The sequence below is a fragment of the Heterocephalus glaber genome, unplaced genomic scaffold (assembly GCF_053883595.1).
Source record: "Heterocephalus glaber isolate CG9 unplaced genomic scaffold, H.glaber_assembly_v1.0 deba00001446, whole genome shotgun sequence".
NCBI classification, from domain to species: Eukaryota; Metazoa; Chordata; class Mammalia; order Rodentia; family Bathyergidae; genus Heterocephalus; species Heterocephalus glaber.
The window spans coordinates 6,474,857-6,501,872 of record NW_028258298.1 but is presented as its reverse complement, the minus strand read 5'-3'; the positions used below and the strand labels follow the sequence as shown (position 1 = coordinate 6,501,872).

Genomic DNA, 27,016 nt, shown 5'->3' with positions numbered 1-27,016 from the left:
GTGTATTACATGTATTGATTTGTATATGTTGAACCATCCCTGCATTTCTGGAATGAATCCCACTTGGTCACGGTGTATGATCTTCTTGATGATCTTTCTGCATTCTATTTGCCAGTATCTCATTGAGGAGTTTTGCATCTATGTTTACTAGTGAGGTTGGCCTGTAGTTCTATTTTTTGGTTGGGTCTTTGTCTGCTTTGAGGATCAAGGTGATGCTTGCTTCCAGGAATGAATTTGGGAGTATTGCTTCCCTTTCAATTTCATTGAAGAGTTTAAACAGTAGTGGCAGTAGTTCCTCTCTAAATGTCTTGTAGAATTGATTAGTGAAGCCATCAGGACCCGTGCTTTTCATAGTTGCTAAGTTTTTAATTATGTTTTCAATTTCATACATATTGGGTTGTTTAGACATTTAGGTCTTCTTCGTTCGACTTTGGTAATTCATACATATCTGGGAATCTGTCCATTTCTTCTGTGTTTTGCATCTTATTGGCATATAGGTTCTGGAAGTAGGTATTGATGATCCTCTGGATTTCTGCTAGGTCCATTGTAATTTCACCCTTTCCATTCCTAATTGGGTGGATTTCGGCCTTTTCTTTCCTTTTTCTGATAAGGTTGGCTTAGGGTTTGTCAATTTTGTTCATTCTTTCAAAGAACCAACTCTTGGCTTCATTGATTTTTTTGTATTGTTCTCTTAGTCTTCATTGGATTGATTTCTGCTCTGATCTTTATAATTTTCTCTCTTGTATTAGCTTTGGGTTTGTCCTGCTCTCCTTTTTCTAGAAGCTTGAGGTTCAGCATCAGGTTGTTTAATTGGGCTCATTCTGTTTTCCTAATATGCGTATTCACTGCTATGAATTTCCCTCATATGACTGCTTTCATTGTGTCCCATAGATTCTGATATGCTCTATTGTCACTGTCAGTTAATTGTAGGAACTGTCTGATTTTTTTCTTTAATTTCCTCTGTGACCCATTGGTTATTCAGAAGTGTGTTCTTCAGTTTCCATGTGCTTATGAAATTCTTGTGGTTTCTTTTGCTATTGATCTCCAATTTCATCACACTATGGTCTGATAATATACAGGGGATAATTTCAATTCCTTTGCACTTACTTAAACATGTTTTGTGAGAGAGTATGTGGTCTATTTTGGAGAATGACCCTTGTGCAGCTGAAAAGAAGGTGTATTCTGATTTTGTGGGGGTGGAACACACTCTAAACACCTGTGAAGTTCATTTGTTGAAGAGTTTGATTGAGTTCTAGTATTTCATTGCTTACTTTTTTGTGTAGTTGATCTATCAGGGTTTTTTTCTTTTGTATTTGGTATTGTGGATCAAACTCAGGACCTTATGCTTGTGATGTAGTCAGCAGAACCACTGAACTAAATCCCCAGCCCTGATCTATCTATTTGTGACAGTGGGGTACTGTGGTCCTCCACTACTACTGTATTAGTGCTTATTGGATTTTTCATATCTGATAGTATTTGTTTTATATAGTTGGGTCCACTAGTGTTTGGTGCATATATGTTTATGATTATTATCCCTTCCTCTTGGATTGTTCCCTTTACAAGGATGTAGTTTCCTTCTTTGTCTCTCTTAATCAGTGTTGGCTTGAAATACACTTGTTCTTCAATGAGGTTAGCTACTCCTGCTTTTTTTTGGGTTCCTGTTGCATGGAGTATTGTTTTCTACCCTTTAACTTTCAGTCTATGAGTTTCTTTTTGAATTAAATGTGTTTCTTGTATTCAGCATATTGTTGGATCTTGCTTCTTGACCCATTCTGCCAATCTATTTCTTTTGATTGGTGAATTGAGACCATTAACATTGATGGTTATAACTGATGAATATTGACTTATCATTGTCATGATTTTTTCTTTTTGTTGGATTCTCCCCCTTTGTGTTTAAGTTCTTGTCATGCCCAATGGATTCATTCTGCTGGGCTTCCTGGGGTTGTGATCCTCATTGTCTTTTCCTAGGGTATTGTCTAAAATTTTTTGGAGTGCTGCTTTGGTATTCATGAAGTTCCTAAGGTGCTCTTTGTTATGAAGGTGTCTTATTTCTCCACTAATTTTGCAAGATAGTTTTGCAGGGTACATCAATCTGGGTTGGAGGCTGTTTTCCTTTAGGGCTTGAAATGTGTCACCCCAAGCTCTCCTTGAGTGTTTGTGTTGAGAAGTCTGCTGTGATTTTGATGGGCTTTCATTTTTATGTGACTTGTTTTTTTTCTCTAACTGCTTGTGGAATTTTGGTTTTTTGTTGGGTTTCTGGACTCTTAACAATTATATCCCTATGTGTAGTTTTTGGGGTTTTTTTGATCAAGCCTATTTGGAGTCCTTTATGCCTCACTTATCTGTATGTCAATTTCTTTTTCCTTGCTTGGGAAGTTTTCTGCCATCATTTCTGTGAACAATTTTTTTTATGTCGTCTGCACTCTCTCCTGTTTCTTCACTGACTTTGATCAGTGTTATATTATTCTTTCCATTGTCTAGCAGCTGCTGGATTGATTTCTCATGGTCTCTTACAATTTTAAAGCAATTTTTCTTTTCCTTTCACTAATTGCAATCTTATCTTCTATATCTGAAATTCTTTCCTCACATTTGCTCATTCTTCTGCATAGACTTTCAGTGGAGTTTTTAATCTCCTGGAAATCTGTTGGCATCTGTTTTATGGATTCCATTTGTTTTCTATGTTGGGATTCCATCATGTTTCTCAGCTGCTCTATTTTTTTTATCTGTGTCCTCTCTAGATTTATTAATCATGTCTTGCACTATGGGCACAATCTCTGCTGTTATGTGAGACATTATTTCTGATTTCATTTTTTTCAGATCCTCTTTTGTTGCCAGTTCAGGGAGTCCAGGTTGTTGAGTATCAGAGTGTTTCATCTCATTTCCCTTTGGGGTTGCTGTAGGTGATCTGGAAGCCTGGTTTTGAGGCTTGTTTATGTGTGTTCTCATTTCAATGGGGGGAGGGTGTGTGCACCTCACCTCCTTGGTGCTTGGATTGGTGGTACTTCGGCCCAGAAGTCTCTTCCTCTGTGCTGAGAGTGGTGCTATGGTGGCCTGCATGGCTCCATTTTCTTATTGTTTATGGTTGAGTAGTACTCCATTTTATTAAAAAAACCACATCTTTGTCCAATCTCCAGTTGATGGGCAATTGGGCTGTTTCCAAGTTTTAGCTATTACATACTGTGCTGCCATAATCATGGGTGCACATATATCACTGTGGTATGATCCTTTTAATTGCTTTGGGGAGATACTCAGTAGAGGAATAGCTGGGTCAAATGGCCCTTCCAATCCTAGTTGTTTGAGGCATCTCCATATTGATTTCCACAGTGTTTGCATCAGTGTGCACTCCCACCAGCAATGAAGAAGTGTTCCTTTCTCCCCACAACCCCACCAGCATTTGTTATTGGTTGATTTCATGATAGCAGCCATTCTTTCTGGGGTGAGGTGGAATCTCAGCATTGTTTTCATATGCATTTATCAAATGACCAGTGATGTTGAACATTTTTTCATATGTTTATTTGCTGCTTTTACTTCTTTGCCTGAGAAATGTCTCTTCATTTCAGATGCCTAGTTTTGAATTGCATCTTTATATTTGGGGGGGTCTGATGTTTTTTAGTTCTTTATATATTCTAGATAGTAGACCTTTGTCTGAGGAACAGCTGGTAAAAATTTTTTCCCATATTGCAGGTTGTCTCTTAGCTCTGTTGGTGGTTTCTCTTGCAGTGCAGAAGCTTTTTAACAATTTGAGATTCCAGTTGTTGATTCTTTGTGCTAGTTACCATGCTATTGAGGATTTGTTCATAAAGTCCTTTCCTATGCCAATGTCTTCAAGAGTTCTACCTAACTTATCTTCCAGCAAGTTTAGTGTTTCTGTTTTAATATTTAGATCTTTAATCGACTTTGATCTTAGTTTAGTGCATGGTGAAAGATAGGGGTCTAGTTTTAATCTTTGGCAGTTGAAATCCAGTTTTTCCAACACCATTTATTAAAGAGGCTATCTTTCCTTCAGTGAGGAGGAAAGCTGAGTATGTCTGGAGTTGTTTCTGTATCTTCTAATCTATTTCACTGATCCTCGGGTCTGTTTCTTTGCCAGTACCATAGTGTTTTTATCATAGTGGCCTTGTAGTACAGTTTCAAGTTGGGAATTGTGTTACCCTCTGCCATGACCCTGTTGCCTAGAATTTCTTTTGCTATTCTTGGTCTTAGTGGGGCATTTCTTACTCAAATTGATACAATGAGTTAACTACCACTCTATCTGTGATTATATGAAATCATGTCAATCAGAACTCAAAACTGTCTGTCCCTTTACAAATAGGCTCTATTTTGTAATGCCCCTCCCATAATGTGCCACCTCCTTAGGAATGTATTTTGAGCCTGTTAACCTCTTTATACATATTTATAATCATTTAATGTTCATAGTCATCTTTCATTGCCTGTGATAATTTGTGTTTCTGAATGACTCTAGAAAACACCTGAAGAAAGCAGGTTTTGGGATAGTCAGGAGAGTGTAGTCCCCATGCCATCTGATTGCGTGACTCTCATCTCCCTGCTTCTGGACACCAGTGTTCTTATCTGTGTGACATTCACAAAGACCTTTTGGTCACCACTTCCATGAGCTGTGATTCATTGAATAAAGCCTTTTTTAAAAGAGATTCAAGGTGGTATTCCCATTTATTCATTCCTTTTTTATTATGGAGAAAAAATGCTTCACAACCAAATCAACCAAATGCCTTGGAATATTCTCCTCCCCTCCCTTCCCCTCCCTTCCCCTTCCCTCCCCTCTTCTCTCCCTCCTCCCTTGTTTTCATTTCTTGTAGTACTGGATATCAAATCCATAGGCTTCTTATTGAGCTATATCCTCAACCCTTTAAAAAAATTTTTTTTAATGTTGAGATGGGGTCTCACGAAGTCACTAAGTGACCCAGGGGGAACTCAAACTTGTGATCCTCTTGCCTCAGACTCCCAGATTACTAGGATTACAGGTATATGTCACTATGCCTGGCTAATATTTTTCATGGAATACTTGTTATTTAGTTAAGTGAAAGAAAATAAGTCTAGCCATTCACTTGGCATTGCTGAAATGTAAGAATAAGCAACTAATTTTTTTAACATTACATCTGGCTGTGGGTTCTGGGAATCTACTTTTTTCTTTTTTAATTGATACACAATTGCACATATATGTGGTGTATAGTGTGATAATTTAGTACATTAAACAGTGTGTGAAGATCAAATCACATAAGTATCATTTTTTCTCCATTTTATCGTTTCTCTGTGTTTTTGGTCTTTGAACTCCTCTCTTCTAGTTTTCATAAAATATATAACAGGTTGCTGAACACTAGACTTTCTTCTCCCTAACTGTATTTCCATGTCCACTATACAACTACCTCCTATCCCCTCTCCTTCTTAGCCTCTTATTGACCAACATCTTTAGCTTCTACTTAGGAGTGAGAACACACAGTATTTGTCTTTCTGTGCTTCAAGTATTTCACTTAACATAATGTCCTCCAGTTCCATCCATTTTGCTGCAAATGGCAGATTTTGTCTTTTAAAAACTGATGTGAATCTCTGTTTTTAAAAAGCTTCCTCTGTGATTGCAATGAAAAGTCAGTTTGGGTGCTTGCTTCAGCAGCACATATGCTAAAATTGGAAAGAAAAGTCAGTTTGGGAACAACTACAGTGTAGATAACAGCAGAAGGATGACTCAGTGTGTGAAACTATTGAGGGCAGGGATCCTGGTATGTGGGTTTTGAGTCAGACAGTCCTGGGTTTGTATTTTATTGTCTGTGTGACATTAGGCGAGTCACTTCACCTCCCTGACACTCGGTTTCCTCATCTATAAAATGAAGATAATAATGACTACATAATCGGGTTAGTTTGTAGGCTAAATAAGATACTGTCATAAAGCTCTTAGCATAGTTCCTGGTGACACAGTGCTCAGTAATTGATAGTGTCTATTAAAAATAATTATAATAATAACTTCATCTTAGTTGACTGAAGCACAGTACTTTAGGGAAAGATGACTTCTATTGGTGAATTAAATTCAAGCAAAATTAAGTATATTTTAGGGCTTCCTTCTGGGTCATGTTATCTAGTATCTTTTGGGGCAGCCTGGGTGGCCTGTAAGAGTTCAAGTCTTCTGGACTAGGTATGTTTCATTCCTTCCACCTTTCTGTCTAATAGTGGAAATTCAGAATTTTGTAAATTCATATACGAGTGGCAAAAACAGGTCAATGTGACAGCATCACAAAACACTCTTTGTTGCTGTGTTTTTTATGAGTTGTTCAGGATTAATTGCTCTTAGGAAACATTGGATCATGCAGCTTCAAGGATCGCAGAATCTCAGGGACTGTCTGAGAAAAACTAGAATTTTTCAACAAGAAGTTTGATTTCTTTCCTCACTTGAAGAGTAGAGTCAGGAATGGTCTTTTCTCTTACAGGAAAATAAGAGTTTTTGTATTGTCTTGTTTCAGAGCATGGACAGAGAGAATTCACTCCCTAGAGACTTTTCTTTTTCTAATTAAGCAGTATGGAAAAAAGTAGCAGTCTGAGGGCTAATTGCTTCCTGGTATATTTTTGAGTCTGTGGTTCAGAGTGTCAATGAAGCCCCTGTCTTTCCACTTTTTCTGGAACTGTTGTTTCTCAGCAGATCATTAGTATCTTATGAAGCCTAGTATCTGCTGATGAAATATTTTGATTGGTGAATTCCCTCCACCATGTGAGAACAATTCTCCTGATGAGTAGTTCTACTCAGAAGGGAAGCCCAGGTGAACAGGGCAGTACCTCTGGCCAATGTTTTGTAATGGTGATCTGTACAGCCATGCCCTGTGACCTCATCCAGGTTCAGTGGTCGGTGGGGCCAGGTGGAAGGGAGCAGGTGGGATGAGACACATGGAGGCATCACCATGGCTAGACAGTAGTAGGATGGCCTTTATTTGCAGAGAGCACAAAGACTTAGTTCCTTAAAGTCCTCAGAACCATGGTCTGAGTTGCTGAAATAGGACTTAGTTGAAGATATGGATCTTTGGCAACTTGTTAAGGATATTCTGTTAAACTTATGGGTTCAAAGAAAACAATGTGCTTATGTTTGTGTTCCCATAGGAGGGGAGTAGGCAGGAATGGGGTGGAAGGTGAAAAGGAATGTCGGCAAATAGGGAACCGTCAGGGACAAGGAAACAAGTTAGTCTACTGAAATGTACAGTCTTAGATGCTTGCTCAGTATTTGTTGTCCCCAGGAGAATAAATTTGAAAACAAGAATGGAAGATTGTATTTGGAAGTGGCCCTGTGAGTACATGCTTCTTTTCAGAGGCATTCCTCATAACTGACAACAGTCAGTGACTTCTATTTGGGAAATGGCCTACCCAACCACACATATACCCTAATTATCATGTATATTAATGATGCACTAAAGCATGTCATCATCCTGGCATACAAAAGATCATTATGATTGTATTACACTGCAGTCATGCCACACAGGGAATTGTGTGTACTCCATAGTTCAAGTGGAAATCCTGTCAAAAACCTTTCTTCTTGGGCTGGAGGTGTGGTTCGGTGGTAGAATGCTTACCTAGCATGCTCAAGGCCTGGATTCATTTCCTAGCACTGCAAACAAAACAAAACAAAACAAAATCAAGTAAAATCCTTTTCTTCTTTGGCCTTTCCTGACTGATGTTTCAATGCCTGTTTTTGCTACTGATAAAATGAGATTTACCTTCTGAGGGTATTGGAGCATTTATAACTGATTAAGAAGTTTCAATTTATTGCTTTGTAAAGATAAAAATATGATAAGTATGCAAAGCCTGAGTGGGAGGGAAGCTAAGCAGTCTCTGGGAATTGTGTACATTACTGTGCTTTGTAGACAACTGGATGAAGGCACTGGCCAAATCTGGCTTAACTTCTATTTTTCTGCTGCTGTGAGCTAGGAATTGTTGTTAACTATTTGAAAATTGTTGCAAAGAGATCGGAAGAATAGTATTTCATGACCTGTGAAAATTATATGAAATTCAAAGACCATGTAGAAATTTTATTGGAACACAGCCGTATGTGCTGGTTTATGTATTGTTCTATGGCAAATTTTGAGCCATAAGGGCAAAGGTGAGTGGTTGTGACAGACAGCAGGGCTCACAAAGCCTAAAATATTTACTCTCTGGCCCTTTCCAGGAAGTTTGACGACACTTGAGCGAAGCTATTGGAAGCAGGTTCCTCATTTGTAAAACAGCACAACACATGATATCATCCCACACCACAAAAATATCTCCTATGACCCGTCACAGACTAGGGTTCTTACATCATCCTGTGATGTGTGAACAGCTTGAAAGTTGAATTTAGGGGAGAATTTTGCAAGGACTCTTAAATTGAGATTAGGCTCTTGGCTCTAAGGATAAGTTTCTGAACCTTTCTAGAAATAACTTAAAGCTTTTCTACAGTGACAGAGGGGTCAGAAATATTTACAACACAGTGAATGGGATTCTACCACAATGAAGTGGTTGGAATTCAGTAAAGGGGTTTTGGGACTTTCACTTTGCTGTCCCAATCCACACAGGTTTTTGTAGAGGGAATTTGAGGATGACAACTGAGGAGAGACAGGAATATGCACATTACTGATGTTTTCAGTTTGAGTTTTGGTTGAAATGCTTTTTAATTGACTTTAACCTGTCACCCATCCCTAGAAATAATAATAATAGGAATAAAGGTTATGCAGTCATTTTACCATAGCCCTACCTGGAAAGCCTTTGCAGAGCTGGATAAAGCACTTAGTTGTGGCCATCCATTTTACTGTGGAAACCCATGTCTCTCTGCCTACAGATTTTTCAACTACCCAAGGTCAGGAGCTCCCAAGCATTTCAGTAAGGATGAAGTGTGATTTTCTAGGTGCCTCTGTTGTTTTCTTTTTACATTTAGGCATTTAGGGCCAGGATGAGGCTTTGTGTCAGCAGAGCCCCTGAGCCAGCCAATCCCTTGGAGAGGGGAAGAAGTAAAATTAATCTGATTTGGCTGCAACCTCCTATGCCCTGTTAGTTTCCCAGCTTGTATCCCTTACCACTAAAAGAAAAAAAGAGGGAGAGGGGTGTACATAAGCGGCAAGTTGATCAATTTCAGAGGAAGAAAGTATTAATGTTGGTTTGTAAAATTCTACTTCAGAGAGATGTGTGACTCATGATACCCCAGAAGATCTTACTCCAAATCTCAGATCAAGTTCACAAAACAATTATAAGAGCAATAATAAGCACATACCACACCAAGGAATTGTATGATACTCTATGCCAGACACTGTTTTGAATGCTTCATCTGAATTAATTAATTTAATTCCTGGTACAATCAGAGAGGAGATAGGGTAATTCTTCTCCTTTGATAGAGAAGAAAGCAGATTTAGTGGGGCAGAGCGATTCACTTCTCCTGGAGAGGGATAGATAGTACAGAAGAGGAGATGGGTTGTATAGAGATAACTACATTGAGATATAGTCTCTGGTTTCTCCAATGCTAATATGGAAAAAAAATCTCACTACTCAAACACATGGGTAACGTAGCAGAAGACAAATTTATACCTTGTTATACTTGGGGAACCCTGCTGCCTAATTTGGATCTTGGCCTCCTGAAGCATTTATTAAAAAAAAAAGAAAGAAAGAAAAGGTGCTGGGCACAGAGTAGGTATTTAGCAATACATATATTTTTAAATTCTGATTTTCTTTAGTTATTGCTGATTTGATTTTGCTTACCTACTTTTTGTTTTTGTTTTTGTTTTTTGGTACCTGGGATCAAACTCAGGACCTTGTGCTTTCGAGGCAGGCGGTGGAACCACTGAGCTAAATCCCCAGCTACTTACCTACTTTTTAAAAAATTTCTGGGCTATGTCAAATTATCCCTAGAATGATTAGGACATTTTTTTCTTAGCGTTGTAATGTTCTCAAATAGCTGAATTAAATCCTAGGGGAATGTATTGGTGTCCATATTTGCAAAGCAAGTTAATGATAGGAACGCAGTTCAACATCTTATCCATTATGTTTCACTGCCTTAGGTACTAGTCCAGTATGGATGGATAGGGTTTAAATAAATTTTATGTTACTGACAATCTTTTTTAAAATTAAATATTGCAGCTGGGGGTATAGCGCAGTGGCAGAGAACATGTGCTTACCCTGCACAAGGCCCTGGATTCAATCTTCACTGTATCTATATATATTTGATAAAATAAAGATAGGAAAAAGAGAAGATTTCTTCTGAAGTTCTGAGTATCCTTCCTGATGCCATCCCCATTAGAGGTCACCAGTATCTCAGCTCCCTGTTCCAGTGCTGCTTTTCTCTGCAGTTTCGTCCATTGATTCCCTAAATCATGCATTGTTTAGCTTTGCTTGTGCTTGAATGTCATGTCAGTGCAATCACATGCAGGTATGAATTGTATGTGACTTGCTTTTTTACATAACATTGTGTCTCCAGGAATCCTTTTGCTTTTGTGTGTGGCTGTATGAGTCACACATTTTCATTGCTGCCTTAGTGCACCATGAGTGAGTGTATCACACTCATTTTATGACTTCTGCAGTTGATTCCAGTTATTATTATTATTATTATAGATATCACTACTTTGAATATTCTTGTTACATTCTTTTTGAACTAAGACTCATATAAATGAATTTTTTTTCCAACATTTTAATGAAAATTATAATGTTTATTCCTTGTAAAAATAGTCACAGTTTTTATTTGAATGAGTTTACTTTTAGTTGCTGGATTCATTAATTTTTTTCTCCAGAATTGAACAATTATTTATTCTCTAAAGTAAATCAAGGCATTAATGGTAAAAATCACTGGAAAATAGGTCTTTAAACAGTGAAGATTTTTCTAAATATTTTAACAATATAACTTTAGAGATGTTAAATAATTTTAGTTAGAATGTGGAATACATACTTTCTTCTCTAAATGAAACATTAAATAAACTTTCTCAGAGCAGCAAACAAAAAATATTGCATTAATAGGTAAGATGCTCTCTGACCCATTCATGTTTACTTAGAGACTGGTAAAGAAATTATTATTTTTAATAATTTTCATCTTAAGATAGACCTTAAAAGCATTTTGGAGTGATTTATAGGGTTATACAAAGGCATAAACATTTAGGGAAGGCAACAATCTGTAGTTTATTTTTTTTAGCTGTAAAGAAAACCAATACCCAGAGCAATGAAATCACTTAACCTAAATCATGGTCCTCCCATGCCCTTTAAATATAACTTCTCTAAAATAACTATAGAAATCTGTCATTTCACTTCTAAATTAGAAAGCCACAAGCTTGTTTTCATCATAATTTTTTGCTTCAGTGCATCTTAATTTAAATTTAATATTTAATATCATATAAATAATATTTAATATCATATAAAAACTAAAATCATTGATGCAATCTCTAATGACAATTTGAGGTCTGATTTTTGAAATCACTTTTCTCCACCCTGTTGACTGTGTCCAGCCTAGAGAAATCTTGGTTAGTTCCCATGTCCTGGTTTCTAGCATTGACAATGTTCTATTGTCTTACAACTTGCCTGCCACCAGTGGTGTTCAAGACAAGTACTAAGCTTGAAGGATCCTGCTGTGGTGTCAACAAGTCTTGGCACTGCTAGTCTGTACTCCATCCTGGGGCTTTCGCTCTTAAGGAAGCAGCAGCTTTGCAAGAGAGATCTTAACCAGGTCATTTAGATTAGACTAGGTTAATGGGCAGTGAAGTCCCATTTAGAGGTGGGTGTGAGGCTTTTCATGTTCTTGGAATCTTCCCTGGCCCTCCCTGTCACACCCTTCCAGGGCCACATCCCTCCCTGTCCCTGTGCCCCCATCCTGAAATAGCCATGGTTCAGCATGGAAGAAATTCACTCCTCTAATCCCTGGGGAGCTGGTGAGCGCTGCATTTGCCAAGGGGTGGGATCTGACTTTCTTTTTCTCTTTAAGGAGAAATCCCTGAAGCTTAAAATCTGTTCCAAGGATGTGATAGGAATGCAGCTGGACCTGGAGTCTCATGGCGTTGACCGGGGGCTCCAGCTCTGCCACTCACTTGGTGACTGTGGGTGAGCTGCTCAAAAGCTTTGTCAAACTGCTTTTTCTTCCTCAACTGTAAAGTAGGTTTAACACCAGTTACATTCCTGGGTTTGCTGAAGACGCTGAATGAGCTAACTCTCTTGAATCTTCTATGGACAAAACAATGCACCTTTGAAATATATTTTAAAGATGTTTACACAGTTCTTTATCAGAAAGCCGGAGAATCCAGTGTGCACAGGGTGGAGGTAATAGTGATTGCTATATCTGTGTATCAGCTGCTTGCTTTACCCTGTGCTCTGGTAGCACCAGCTTATTTAATATACCATTTTGACATTTTTTATATGATTGCCTTTTCTAGGGGATCTTTGATCTTCCTTCAGGGAAGGATTATACCTTCTTCACCTTTGTGTTTCTAGCACCTAGTGTGTATTTTGGCACTTAGGTGCTAAGAGCTGGGTTTTTTTGGAGGGGGTGCTGTTGTTGTCCTATCATTGTGTTTTAGTACTGAGGCTGAATGAGATTGAAATGAAGAGCTTCCAATCATTCTACCACTTTGCTATTCACTGTCCATAACAGTGTAGTTTTGAACTTTATAAACTGCTGAGAATTGTCTGTTCCTTTACAGTACTTTTGTTACTGTAGGTGATTTCTTTTTTCTCTTGTTGGAACTCTCCCTGCTTGCTGAGCAAAATTTGACTTTCTCCTGTCTAGAGATCCCCAGACACTGCAGTTTTCAGATATTACTGCTCTGCCTGCCCTCAACTTTTTTTGGTCAAATATTTATAATATGCAGCTGGTCACACTTAGTTCATAGACTACATATTATCTAGAATGATCTGCTCTAGCTGGAGGATTCTTAACATTTAAGGCCTTATTTATAGATAGTAAACTGTCTGCTGGTGTAAAAATATTCTCTAAATTCATTTTGATTATACTTCTTCATGAGGGATAATGGTTCATTTCAAGTTAATCTACAAGACTAAAGTGTAACCTATTTGGGTGGGAGGATAGGGGTTGCAGGCAGCTGTTAGTGCATAGCAACAACTTTTCACAACAGCTTAAACATGAAAAAGAAGTTGCAGTAATAGAATATGCTGGAATTTAATGGGGACACTAAGAGCTACAGGACATGGGATTTGAACTTGCAGTTGTAGACAATGACTGTGTCTCCTAAGACAGGAACTCTTGAACCCCTAACACCATGATGCCCTAGAAGAGAGGCTGGTGGAATTGGCAGCAGGGTCCATCCAGCCCCTGGAACTTTTTACCTTGTCTCTGCACACCATCCATTCCTTTCTTTTTAAGTTAAACATCCATAAAGTAGAGACAGCACAGTTCTGGCCACTTTAGTATCCCATAACGTTGCTCATAAGAACTGCAAAACTTTTTAAAGCTTTCACAAATGAAAAGTGACAAGAAGCTAAGAGAATTAATCACCTAATGTGGATAACTATTATTAAGCATTCTTTTATGAAAGAATCTAGCCAATGCTAGCCAATACTGAAAAATGGCCTAAAAATGTTTAGAGCATTAAGGGTGCTGACCTAGTTAGAAATAAAATTATTAATGAGCTCACTTGCCTCTTTTGGTGCACAGGAAATTGTATAGGTGGTTGTGATTTTGGGGGAATTTTATACAAAGTCAGATTTTAAACATGTTTATCAAAAACATAGTATAAGTTGAACATTTTTCCTCAGAAAAATCTGAAATCCAAAGCACCCTGAAATATAAAATCTGAGCACTGACATGAAGCTCAAACGGTTTCAAATTTTTGAGATTTTGGATTTTTGGATTAGGGATACCCAGTCAATGAAGTCAATGAAAATATTCCAGAATTTGAAAAACTTTGAAACCTGCACACTCTGGTCTCAGGTATTACAGATAAGGATACTCAACCTGTATCTGCATTTAAACCTTAAATGATGGAATGATCCACACTGAACTTTCTGATTACAACAAAGAAACGCTAAAAGCCCTTATGTTTCAATTAGAGTCTCTTTTGAGTTTTTCTTATTTCACACTTACCCCGCCCCCAACACCATGTGGTATGCTTAGATAGGGATATGACAGTGACCTGAGTGTCCAAGTCCCTGGCCTCCTTTTCCTGGGAGATACAAATTGGTGAATATATAGTTACCGGTACAACTTTCTGTGACAGATATCTTGATGGGGAAGATGGGTTTGCTGAGGGCACCTAATCCTACTGCAATTGGAACAGTTAGAGAAGGCAGCCTGGACCCTGGGAAACAGGACAGAAAGAATGACCCAGCAGAGGCTAAAATGAACAAGTGTAATGAATATAAGTGAACATTTCTTGGTGGTTGAGGCTCTCTTTACCTTAAGAGTAATTATTTTTTATCACTAGCATATATATGTATATATAGTGTCATAAATGTCTTTTTATAAGATGTAGTAAACTGTTAATGATAATATAGTTTCAAATATCTGTATATGCTAATAGTAGTTTTCATTTATTATTATTATTATTATTATTGGTGAGGATTGAACCTTGGGCCTTGCATTGGCCCAAGTTGTGTTTTTAAACCTACACAAACTCAACCTAATACTTGTATGTATAGTAGACACACGGTGCAGACTTATGGTGAATTGCGTGTGTTTTTGTAGCTTTTGCATCCTGCTACGGATCCCTCATAAATTCATATTTCTTGTTTGTTTTTTTTTTGTCATTACTGCCTTGGAGCGTCAGGATGTTATCCACATCTCTTGATGAGATTTGGGCTTTGTGTTTTACCAGGAAGAGAAGCTCATTTGATCTACTGAGTTTAATTTTGTAATGAGCCCCTAGACTGAAATGAAGCTGGGTGCAGTGGTGTAGCTTGTATTCCCAGCTACTCGGGAGGCTGAGCAGGAGGATCAAAAGTTCAAGGTCAGGCTAGGCAACCTAATGAGAGATCTTGTCTCAAAATAAAAAAAATAAAAAAGAACGAGGATATAGCTCAGTGTTCCCTGGGTTCAATTCTAGTACTGCAAAAACAAAAACCAAACAAACAAAACTCAAACCTGAAGGTCTAAAATCCAAGAGGAATAACAATGATACACCTTTGAATTCACTTATTGCAACTAGATTTCAGTGGTTTGCCATGAACTGAGAATGTGTAAGCTCTCAATTAAATTGACTTCAGCAAATAACTATTAAGCATCTGCTTAGAACAGGCAAATATTCATCGTTTTTATTCTGGCTCATGCATCATTTGACTAGCTAAATTCTTCCGAATTATGCGTAAGAGGTCAGGAAATGCAAAAATTCCCTCTGCACAGAACTCAGGTCAGCACCATTGGTAAAAGCTGAGTTTGAGTTCAGTTCCCATACCGGCATGGGCTGCATAATGATATTTCTGTCAACAATAGACTGTATATACAATGGTGGTCCCATAGGATGATATTTCCTAGTGACACTGTAGCATCTTAGCTTGTATAAGTACCCTGTAGCATGTTTGCACAGCAATGAACCATCTGGCTGAGTTGAGATATGAGAGAAGGAGTCTGTGTAGAGATGAATTTGCCTGTTCTTGAAAGGCTGGGGTAACTTGTTCCTCTGTAATGCTGTGACTCAGAGAAACCATGCTGGATGGACTACTTTACTTCCTTAAACTACTAGGAATATTTTCAGAAAGAGGCAGACTGTAGCCGTTCTTCTTAGTAGCTTCAAGGAACATCATGACAGACTGGGTAGATGGTGGTCCCTTGGATCAGTTCATGTCTGCCCAGATTAGTATTGGGCAGTATTGCATTAGTAACATATGGTGCCCCAGCTCTATAGGCTGTCCAGGAGCACAGTTAATTAGGCATCCTATCTGAATTACTGTCCTCCTAGGAAGACTTGCATACTGACGAAAGAGGGCAAATGGGATAACAAGTGGTGTGGAGAATCAACAGGACAAATTTGAGTATAAGCCAGCTGCTTCTGCTTTTAAGTGTAAAATGCTGATTGTTTGATTAGAACCACAGACCTTAAGAATACAGGATTTTTTTTTTTTCCAGGACCGGGGATTGAACTCAGTACCTTGCATTTGCCAGGCAGGTGCAGTGCTACTGAGCCTCGTCCCCATCCCCTTTCCCAGGATACTTCTGATTCATCTTATAAGTACCTGCAATTGGGAGAGGAGAGATAGAGGCTTAGGTCAGCTCTGAATACATTCATTGGGTCTAGTGTTGAGGGAGCACTAGACTCAAGGTTACCAGGTTGAAGGAGCAGCTATCAAGATGAATTATTCCCTCAAAGAGACTGCTGACTAGTAAAGGGACACAAATGTATTAGAAATCCATTGAAATATGCTGGAGCATGTTGTAAAAGAGGTAATAAGCATAGAGCACTGTGGGAGCACAAGGAAGGGATTTAACCCACTCTGTGCCAGAGGGAGCAGGAAGTGGCTAGGGAATGTTTTTTGGATGAGAAAACCTGAGTGGAATCTTTAAGGACAAATAAGAATTAGCTAGGAGAATGAGACTCCTGGGGTGAGGCTAGGGACATTCTGAAAAGAGGGAACAATATGACCAAAGATAAAGTGGCTTGAAACAGTATTGCATATGTTTGGGAACTATGGGCAGGTCAATGTTAATAAAATGTAAAGTCTAAAGAGAAAGTTTTGAGAAGTGAGATTGGAAAAGAAGGGGCCCTGCCATGAAGGTTTTATTCCATGGGTGCTAGAGAACCTGTAGAATAACCCAAATGGGTTTAAGCAAGGGAATAACAGAATTGGGCTTAAGCAAGGGAATAGCATAATTGGATTCGGGGAAAGTCATTGTGGAGGATGACTGAAAAAGACAAGACTGACAGCAGGAGAATCCCATAGGAGGCTTTTGCCATTACCCAGGCAAGAGGTGATGAACTAGGGCCAACAGTGGGCCCACATTGGGCCACCAGTGGAGCCCTAGGAATCCCAACATTTGACAAGAAGGAGAGATTCTAGAAACCTAAGCAAGATACCAGCCAGAAAGATAAAAGAAAAATCAGATAAGAGTGTGAAGAAAATTTTGAAGAAATAAGCATTAGTGATATTAATTGAAACAGAGGGACCCAGGTGAACAAAGACTGAAAGTGTTCAAAGCAGTGCTACTCAAAGTGTGGTCCATGGGCACATCCTGCAGTGCCAGCAGCATCTAGGAGCTTGTGAGGAATGCACAGTCATGATCCACACTTAGATGCATTGCCTGGATCTGGAAATGGTTGTTACTTGGCATATCATTTTCATTGGAATGGTTGGGACAAATTAACATTGGCATCCATTTAGGAGTTAATGGTGAATAAGAAAGAGATAATACTGTCTTGCAAGAAACTTGGCTAGAGTAGGAAAGAGAGAATTTATTGGAGATGGATAGGTCAACCATACACATTTTTAGTATGGCAGAATGGTGAACACCTGGCTTTAGGCTTAAAGGAAAGTAGAGAGATTGAGGTCTTGAAGAAGTTGGATAATGGATGATAAGGGTCCTAGGGAAGACCAGAGGTGTTGAAATCCAGCTTGAAATGAAGTGGATTCATTTCTTTAAATGATTACAAAATATTTCAGGTGTCAATAATTTGATCATGCATGTTTGTGGTTAGAGACTATTGATTATAGATTGACATATGATATGTAGAGTTAAGAAAGAGTAACTGTGTACATATCCAATTCCCTACAGTGAATGTAATCATTATGTACTGCAAACATGTACCAATAAAAGTAAAAAAAAAGTAACTGACTCTAGCCTGCAGCTTATGCAGAGCGGTTAATACACATTTGGCCCATTTAACCAAAATGTGCCTGTAATGGGAAGAGTGAGCATTTAAAGAAATAAACTAAAATTTCTAGCATAGGTGGTTGACAATACTTTTTGAAAGTAAAAAACAAATATGCAGGAGCCATAGATAGCTTTATGAAGAAGTGTGTAAACAAGTACAGATCGCTGCACTGTGAGATGAAATGAAATAACTCTCTGTGGCGCTGTGAAGTTTGGCTTTTCAGCCTGGCTCTGTCTCACGGTCTCCTTGAGAGGCATTGCTGTATATTATTAATAATAGCTTATTATAGATTATATATTAATATATTATTAATAATAGCTTTGGAGACACTGACCTGTTTTGAATACTAGTGTGTTTGAATCTTAGTGTGTTAACTTGGGCACATTACTTAGTTTCTGAATGCTTGTTTTCCCATCTCTAAAAAAGGCATATGAATGCCCGCTACACAGGATTGTTATGGTGGCTAAAGGAGCAAATATGTATGTAGACTACCAGGTGTCACATATTAGTATATTTACACATCCAACAGCTGTCTGGATGAATAAGTGAGTGAATGTAAAAGTTCAGGCACAACTAGGCAGCTATTTCATATTGGAATGTCACAATTTCCCCATCTATAAAAAAGGCTAATAATAGTGTCCTTTTATTTATAGGATTTTGTAAAGAGAGAAATGAGCTATTTGTGAAATCATTTCACTATATTTGTAAATACTGAGGAGCTACCAGTGGTCAGAGGGTTAACCGTTTGTCTGAAGGTCCCAATAAGCTCTCAACAGGAGAGCTCGAGAGTCAGTGGACAACTGCTAACTGAATGCCTGAAGTGTGTGGGATACCATTGTAGACACTGAAGGAGATCCGAAACAACTACCACACAACCCCCATGAGATCCAAAACAAACAGAACCACAAAAAGCCCGTGAGTCGAGTCCTTGTCCTCAAGGAGCTTAAGGTCTATCAACACTTAAGATGTTCCGGGAAGAAAGTGAGTAGACCCAGCAAAGAGCCAAGTAGTAGTAGTAAGTAAACTGCTACTTACAAATCTTTTCTCTGTGCAAATGCATGTTTGGAGAAGTGGCTGTATGATGGAACTATGGGAACTCTCACAGGCCCCTGCTTCTCCTGCAGCTTGATTGCTGTCCACAGCTCCCAGCTTCAATGGCTTTTCCACACTCCTTCAAGCTTCTTTGTCAGGAGTTGGCAGTTTGGAAGAATAGTCACTGTTAGTCATCTATTAGACATTGTCTGTTCCTTTCCCTGACTTCTTGCCTACAGAGACAAGGTGGTGGATGAAATGGAAGTGGATATAGGAAGGCAGTATTGGAAATTTAATTTTAATCACAGGCATTGGGTGATCCCCTGCATTGGATCACCTTTATAGGCTTATATGAAGTCTGGATCTTTCTCTGAATGTTATTTCCAGCTCCTCCTTGAGGCCGTTCCTGGTTTCTCAGCCTTCACCCTCAGTCCCCCATTTTTCAAGGTGTTCTACACTCTTTGACCACAGTCTTCACTCAGCGTACTTCCTCACCAGTGGTGATGGTACCACCTTCCCCAGCTCACTATCCATTTGATGTTTACCAAACAAAAGGCTGGCATTTCCTGCTGTAGATTTTAAGTGGAGCAGACAGTGCCTGGGTGGGAAAGCAGAGGCTTAGCCCTCACCCTCTTTCTTGCTGAGACAGACAGGCCTTGGTCACTTTAATTTCAACTGGAATTTGGATCGAATGGCAATGTGTCCTTTTCTGTGGATGCAGACAGTCAATGGATATAAGCACAGCCCCCAAACATGGATTAGGGTTCTGGATTGGGAACTCACTCTACATAAAGATTCAATGAAAGATTCCATGAGAGATGATCCAGTATCCATTTCACCCTGAAATTTCCCAAAGGGAGAACTACTGGGACCCAAAGCTGCACTTGCCACCACACAGCCTTTTTCGTTACAGTTCCAATTGCTATTGGCACATCTTGAAGCAAAGCCCACTCAGCTTGGAGAGGGCAGCAAGGGAAGCCTCAGGCTACTGAGATGAACAATGCACTATTTGATAGCTTACAAGGGCAGGCCTGTTTCCTGTGCCAACCAAAATGGTGCTGGAAATAAATGTCACTCTAGAGTCATGCTTCAGGTCATTAGAGCCAATTAAGAGGGTGACATAGCAGAGATGGGGAAAGAAAACACAGAGGGTGTAAATTTTTTCCTCTTGGCCCAAGAGTGAGAGCAAGTGTTGGCCATCTGCCTACTTCCCAAGTCCACTTACAGATTGCTGGATAACCATCAGTTTGTCAGCTGACCTTTCTGAGATTTTGTTTTGTTTTGTTTTGGAGTCCCACCTTCTCCTCTTGGTTGGTAGATCAACAGGGATGCTACCTACTCTCTGATAGCAGTGTTAACTTAATCAGCCTGGTGGGGAATGCCTTTTTTGTTTTGAGAGCTTCAGTGTCATTTCATGTTTCACTCCCAGGGGAACGCAAAGCCTGTGCATTTGGTGTGAGCACCGGAAGGAGGAGCCCGACAGGTGCCATTGCAGGTGCTCTGGTCGGGGACCCATTCCGAGGCAGCAGCCTCATTTTGATCTCTGCTCAGATGGAAAGTCTGAGTGGCACACTCTCAGGCTGCTAGGGGACTCTTTGATCTCACTGTGCCTAATAGGCAGAGCTCTCTTCTCTGTTTCCTCTAAGGACGAAAATAAACAGAGAAGCTGAGTTTGTGAGCAGCTGCATAAACAATGCAATTTGGAAGTATGCAAAGAATATGTGGGTTATATATACATTCATACATGGATCCTCTTGATCCATCTTTTGCATCCTGTGGTCATTGCTCGATCTGAGAGAGATTTCCATCTAATGCAGCTAAATTCTATCTCTTTTAATGCTCTGAGTGGTTTAAGGCCTCAGACTCACAGCATTTGGGCAGAAGCATTTCTTTCCCTGGACATGGGTCAGTTCTGAGACATTATAACTTTAGAAGGTCCCTTACTTTTGATAGTTCAACTTAAGATGCTGTAGTTGTAGTTGTGTGGAAGTATACCCACTCAACCACTTTGGTTCTAACTTTCAGTGAAGTATCTGATAAATAATGTGTGATCTTGAACATATTACTATAAAATAAGCTTTGAGTTAGATGATTTTTCTCACCTTTAGGCTAATACAGGTGTTCTGAGCACATTTAAAGTGTGTTAGGCAAAGGTGTGATGTTTGGTAGGCTGTGTATGTTAAGTGCATTTTAAATTTATAATATATTTAACTTATGATAGTTTTATCAGGATATAACCCCACTGTAAGTCAAGAGCCATCTGTATAGTATAATGACACAGCCCTTGTTAAATGCCAGGAGTAGCCACCCACACATAGAGGTAGGTATCCTGAGTTGATTTTCTGGTAGAGGTGAGTTTACATTTGTATGATAGAACTTGAAAGTCTGACACCAGACTCATCTTCTCTCCTCTACCCCTCTTCTGAAAGAGCTCTGTCTTTGGACATCCATTGTTTATTTAGCGGGATAATCATTTGCCTCCTTGCACAGGTGTGGGGCTCTGGAGCATCCTTTATTTGCCCCCTTTATTCGCACCTCTGATCAATGTTCATAAGCCATGTAGCTTTTCCTTTTTCTGTCTCTTCACTGTAGTATTTTTAGTTCAGGCCATCATTACCAGGACTAGCATAATACTTTCCTAATAGACAAATATAACTTTAAATTGAACAATGATAGATAAAATTTGACTATTCAGTGAGTATATTTGATAGAATGAAAAACTCAGGCATATTTCTTAGGTTCTCAGAAGAATGTAGAAGAAGCTGATGACTTTCAAAAGCCAAAAGAAATGAAAAGAAATTTGGTTTTTCATCTTAACGTTAATCTCTGCTTATCTTCCATGACTTTTCTTTCCTTGTGTGTAAGCATATGTCATGTTCCCACTGCCTACAATGCTTACCTACCTTCTGGCAGTTAAAGCCCCCTCTGTTACTCTGAGTTCAGATATTCTCCATGGAACACACCACACAAAGATTTTTACTCCCTCTTTTGAATTTCTGGGACTCTTATATTTGTGTGCATGTGTGTGTGCGTGCACATGCATGTGTGTGTGTCCTGGGGATTGGACCCAAGGCCTTCACACTGAGCAACATCTCAGCCCTTTTAATATTTTTTTTTAAATTTGAGACAAGGTTTCACTAAGTTGCTAAGTTGCCTAGGTTGGGCTTGAACTTGTGATCCTCCAGGTCAGCCTCCCAGAATCTAGGATAACAGGTGTGTGCCACCATTCCCAGCTAGAACCCATATACTGTATTCTTTGTTCCACATTTAATTGACTGCTTGACTTCATAGGTACCTATGTATATTACTTATCAATTTATTTACTAGATTATGAACTCCTCCAAAGAGGTTTTTGTTTAAGAAATTTTTTTACCTACGTACTATACCTACAGCATAGTGCTTTGTGTGTGGTAATCCATAAATAGATACTTAACAAAAATGAATGAATGGCCCTAACCCATGGTAACTACACATGCATCTAATATCCTTTGTGCCATAATTTTAGGGGAAAATTTAAGGAGCTCTTCATTAATAAGAGTGACATAAATCTCATTAACTCTTTTTGTTGTTGTTGTTACCAGAGATTGAGCATAGGACCTTGCACTTTTGAGGCAGGCACAGTGCCACTGAGCTACATCCCCGGCAATTTCATGAATTCTTATAGTAATCCTATGGCATGGCTTTTACTTTTGTTTTCATTTCACAGTTTAGAAAAAAGGGGCTCAAGTAGGTTAATTTCTTTAGGGTTATCCACTGTGTTAGTGGCAGAGTCTGGAATCAAATTTTGTTCTGACTCCAAAATGCATGTTCCTATTCCTGGCTGTCCTGTCTTCAGTGCCATATCTGGAGATCCAAGGTGATAAAACACCTTTCCTGCTTCCAAGGACTCTTCCTTCCATCTCGTGGGTGCAACAGGTGAGTGAGTAACAGCTGCACTGCAGTAATGCACCTCTGTAGCAGAAGTGACTGCTGCAGAAGGGTTTGAGGATGCAGAAGAGAGGACCATACAGAGCACCACACAAGAGTCAGTGAGCGGTGTCTCAGAAGGGACTGGGAAAAGTGCACACAGCTTCGTTCTGTGTTGGGCTCACTAGCCTCAGCAGGCACTGATCTCTAACTCTCCCCTCTTGCTGTCTTAGCTCAAGGGAGGGAGTCTACTTGCTAAAGATTTTATTTTTTATCAGTACATTTGTAGTATACAATGATTACATTCATTGTGGGGAGTAGGTACATGTATATAACACATCCTTTTTTTCCTCCTTCTTTTCTCCTCCTTCTCCCTCCATCTCTAGTCCCTCTTCCCATTTACAAAAGATCTCTCTCCTTGTTTCTTATTGTCTATATTTTCACTTGCTCTTTAAATTATTTATACTTTGGGTTTCTCATGTAAGAGAAGTTATGCAGTATTTAACTTGTGTGTGTGATATGTTTTACTTAACATTATAGTCTCAAGATGCATCCATTTTCCTATAAGTGACTCAAGTTTATCCTTTTCTATGGCAGAATAGTATTCCATGGTTTTCTTTATTCTTTATTCCATCCTTTTCTTTATCCATTCATTTGTTGATGGACATGTAGGTCCCTTCCAAGATTTAGCTATTATGAGTTGTGCTGCTATAAACATGGGTATGTATGGATCACTGTAGTATGATGTTTTTTAAAACTCTGTCAAAGGAGAATAGCTGGGTTGAATGGAATTTCTAATTTTAGTTTTTTGAGGAATCTCCACACTGATTTCCATAATGGTTGTACCAGTTTACATCCCCACCAACAATGTAGAAGGGAACCTTTTCCTCTGCATCCTCACCAGTATTTGTTATTATTTGATTTCTTAATAGTAGCCATTCTTTCTGGAGCAAGATGGAGTCTCTATGTTGTTTTAATTTGCATTTCTCTAATTATCCGGTGTTGAACATTATTTTCCATGTATTTGTTGGCCATTTGTACTTCTTCTAAGAAGTGTCTATTTATTTTATCTTCCAACAGTATAAGTGTTACTATTTTAATATTTGATCTTTGATTCATTTTGATTTCAGTTTAGTACATGGTGAGAGATATGTGTCTAGATTCAATCTTCTGAATGTGGATAGCCAGTTTTCCCAGCACCATTTGCTAAAGAGGCTATCTTTACTCCAGATTATATTTTGGCCCCTTTGTCAAAGACCAAGTGGCTGAATGTGCCTGGGATTGTTTCTGCATCCCACTAATCTGTTCCATTATTTCACATGTCCGTTTTTGTGGTAGTACCATGCTGCTTTTTAAAAAAGCTCACTGTAGGTTTGTATTATAACTTGAAATATGAGATTGTTAAGTCTCCTGCTTTGCTCTTATTGCCTAGGATTGTTTTTGCTATTCTGGGTCTCTTTGGGTACCATGTGAATTTTAATATTGTTTTCTGTAGTCTATGAGGAATGTTATTGGTATTTTGATTGGGTTTGTACTAAATCCATGTATCAGTTTTAGAAGTATGGCCATTTTGACAATATTGGTTCTTTCTATCCAGGAACAGGTGACATCCTTCCATTTTCTAATGTCCTCTTTGATCTCCTTCAATCTTCTTACAGTACTTTTCATTATAGAGGTCTTTCACTTCCTTGGTTAGGTCAATTTCCAAGAATTTAATTTTTTTCAAGGCTATTGTGTTGTGTATGGTTTTATTTTCCTGGTTTTTTTTTTTTTTTGGTAGCTTCATTATTGGTGTACACTATTGATTTTTGTGTGACTTTTATGTCCCATCACATTGTTGAATTTATTAGTGCTAAGAGTCTGTAGAGGATCGTGTCATCTCCAAATAATGATAGTTTGGCTTCTTCCTTTTCTATATGTATCCCTTTTATTGATTTCTCTTGCCTTCTTGCTCTGGTTAAAGTTTTGAGTATTGTACAGAAATGGTGGGAATGGACATTCTTGTCTTGTTTCTAACTATAGAGGAAAAGCTTTCAGTTTTTAGGGCAGCCTGCTTTTCATGGTGGACTATGACCAGAGATTGCAGGATAAAACCTGAAAAGTCACTTTGTTTGACCTCCCACATGCTGTAGGATCTTTCTTCACAGAGTGTAATGGTGTTTGCCAGCCTTTGCTGAAGGCAGGACAGCTCACTCCCCTGCACATTTATATTAGACCAAACTCCATACATGTTCTTCAAACATATTCAGTAAGCCTAAGTCAAACATATTCAGTAAGCCTAAGTCAAACATCTGTTTCTTGTTTTTGTTTTCTGCACTAATGGAGATCAAACTCAGGGGTTCATACATGCTAGGCAACTGTTCTGACCTTGAGATCTATCCCTAACTCTTTAAAATTTTATTTTGACACAGGGTCTGGCTAAATTGTCCAAGCTGGTGTTGAACTAGTGATCTTCCTGTGTCAGTCTACCAAATAGGTGTGATTATAGGTATGTGCCACCGCATCTGTCTAAGCATCCATTTTGTGGATGATGCTACTTACTAGGAATACTAGCGAATAAGACCAGCCTTTTCCACTCTGGAAAGTTAAAAGCTAGTTCCTATAGCAATATCTGAGATGACACCATATCTAAAACTCACTCTGGTCTTAGTACCCTCTTCATTAGAGTCAAATCTTGTGAAAATCCTGGCTCCAACAATTGTACCCACCACTCTTTGTACAGTCTGTGTTTTGCCCTTCTGTTAACAAAGCCTCCACTTGAGTTAGCTCTTTTTGAACAATAGTCAGCCTTACCTTCCACCCATTCCTATTCCCACTCTACAAGCAACTGTTAAATGTTATCTATGTAATATACTTATTTAATGGATTTACTCATTTGGTAAAAATCTTGAGTCTCATCCCACATCTAGGTGGTTTTTTTTGTTGTTGTTGTTACCGGGGATCGAACTCGGGACCTTGCACTTGTGAGGCAGGCGCCAGAACCACTGAGCTAAATCCCCGGCCCCTAGATGGTATTTCTAAGTTGCAGCTTTGGAAATAGTTACTGCTTTGGGCTTTTAAATTCAAGTTCATTTCAGTAGGAAAGATACATACACAAAAATAGTAATTGCTAAAGTGATATAATGGAAATGCATGAGCAAAAGGAGAGCATTTACCCCTAATTTTGATGGAAGAGGGTAAGAAGTGGGTCAGATAAATATTTCTGGAGGATTTGGTGTCCTGGTTAAAACTTGGGACAGGAAGAAAAGCTAACCAGGTGAAGAAAGAGAACCAGGTAAACAGAACACATGCAAGTGCACAGGGTATGGGGAGGCCTGGGGTATCTGGATGACTGAAAGCTTGACCAGAAGAGTGTGTTCAATGATGAGTGAAGAAGATGGAGAGGTGGGCAGAACTTTGGAGGCCATGCCAGAGACTGCATTGTAACCCAAAGCCATTGGAAGATATATTTAGATCTGTTGATTTAGCCCATTCCAAGCTTTGAAAGTCTTGATTATGTCATAAAGCATAATACTTTTGTGTGTGACATAGAAGATTTGATAAGAATAGTTTTTCTATTTCTAGATAAATTTTAGATAAAAATATTCGAAAGAAATAATGAAATTTGAACCAAGGCCCCTAACATGCTCTGGAAGATAGCACTGAGCCAGTCTGAGTATGGGTAACGGAAGCAACATGTAGGGCTCGCAACATCAGGCTGATCTTGCATGACCAGACCCCTGCCTGGCTCTCGTAGCTCCTTTTGTGTTCATCACATCCTCCTTGCTTTTCCTAGGATATACCAGGTCTTTCTGTATTGCTGGTCCTTTACATATGCTGTTGTATTATCTGGAATAGTTTTTCTCTAGCTGCTTCTCCTTAACCTTCAAAGATCTATCTTCACCTCCCAACCCCTCAAACCTCAATCAGGTATAGAATCAATCTCTGTCACTCAACCTTATTTATCTCTGTTAGTCAATTTTCTCTCACTATTGCACAATTCCTGAAATAATCAACCTATAAAGACAAAAGGCTTAGAGTTTGGTTGTGTTAATTTTGGCTCACGATTTTTGAAGTTTCAGTCCAGAACTGGTGAAACCCACTGCAGTTCCTGGGTTGATCCATTGATGCTCTGTGGTGAGACAGCACATCAGGTTGGGAGCATGTGCTTAGAATGAAATCACTCACCTTGTGGCTGGGAAGTAAAATTGAGAAAGAGAAAGGGACTGGGATCCCACAGTCCCTTTCAAGGCCACTCCCACAGTGACCTAAGAATCTCCAAAAGACAAGGCTCTGCCAACCCCCTATAGCCCACCTGCCCCAAGCCTTTAACATGCTGGCCTTTGTGGGACAAT

At 39.0% G+C, this 27,016-nt stretch overlaps 1 protein-coding gene across 2 annotated transcripts in view; it reads left to right on the top strand.

Moving 5' to 3' along the window:
• Barx2 (BARX homeobox 2) overlaps window positions 1-27,016 on the top strand; it is an 82,340-nt gene that overhangs the window by 14,552 nt on the left and 40,772 nt on the right. The window lies entirely within an intron of this gene.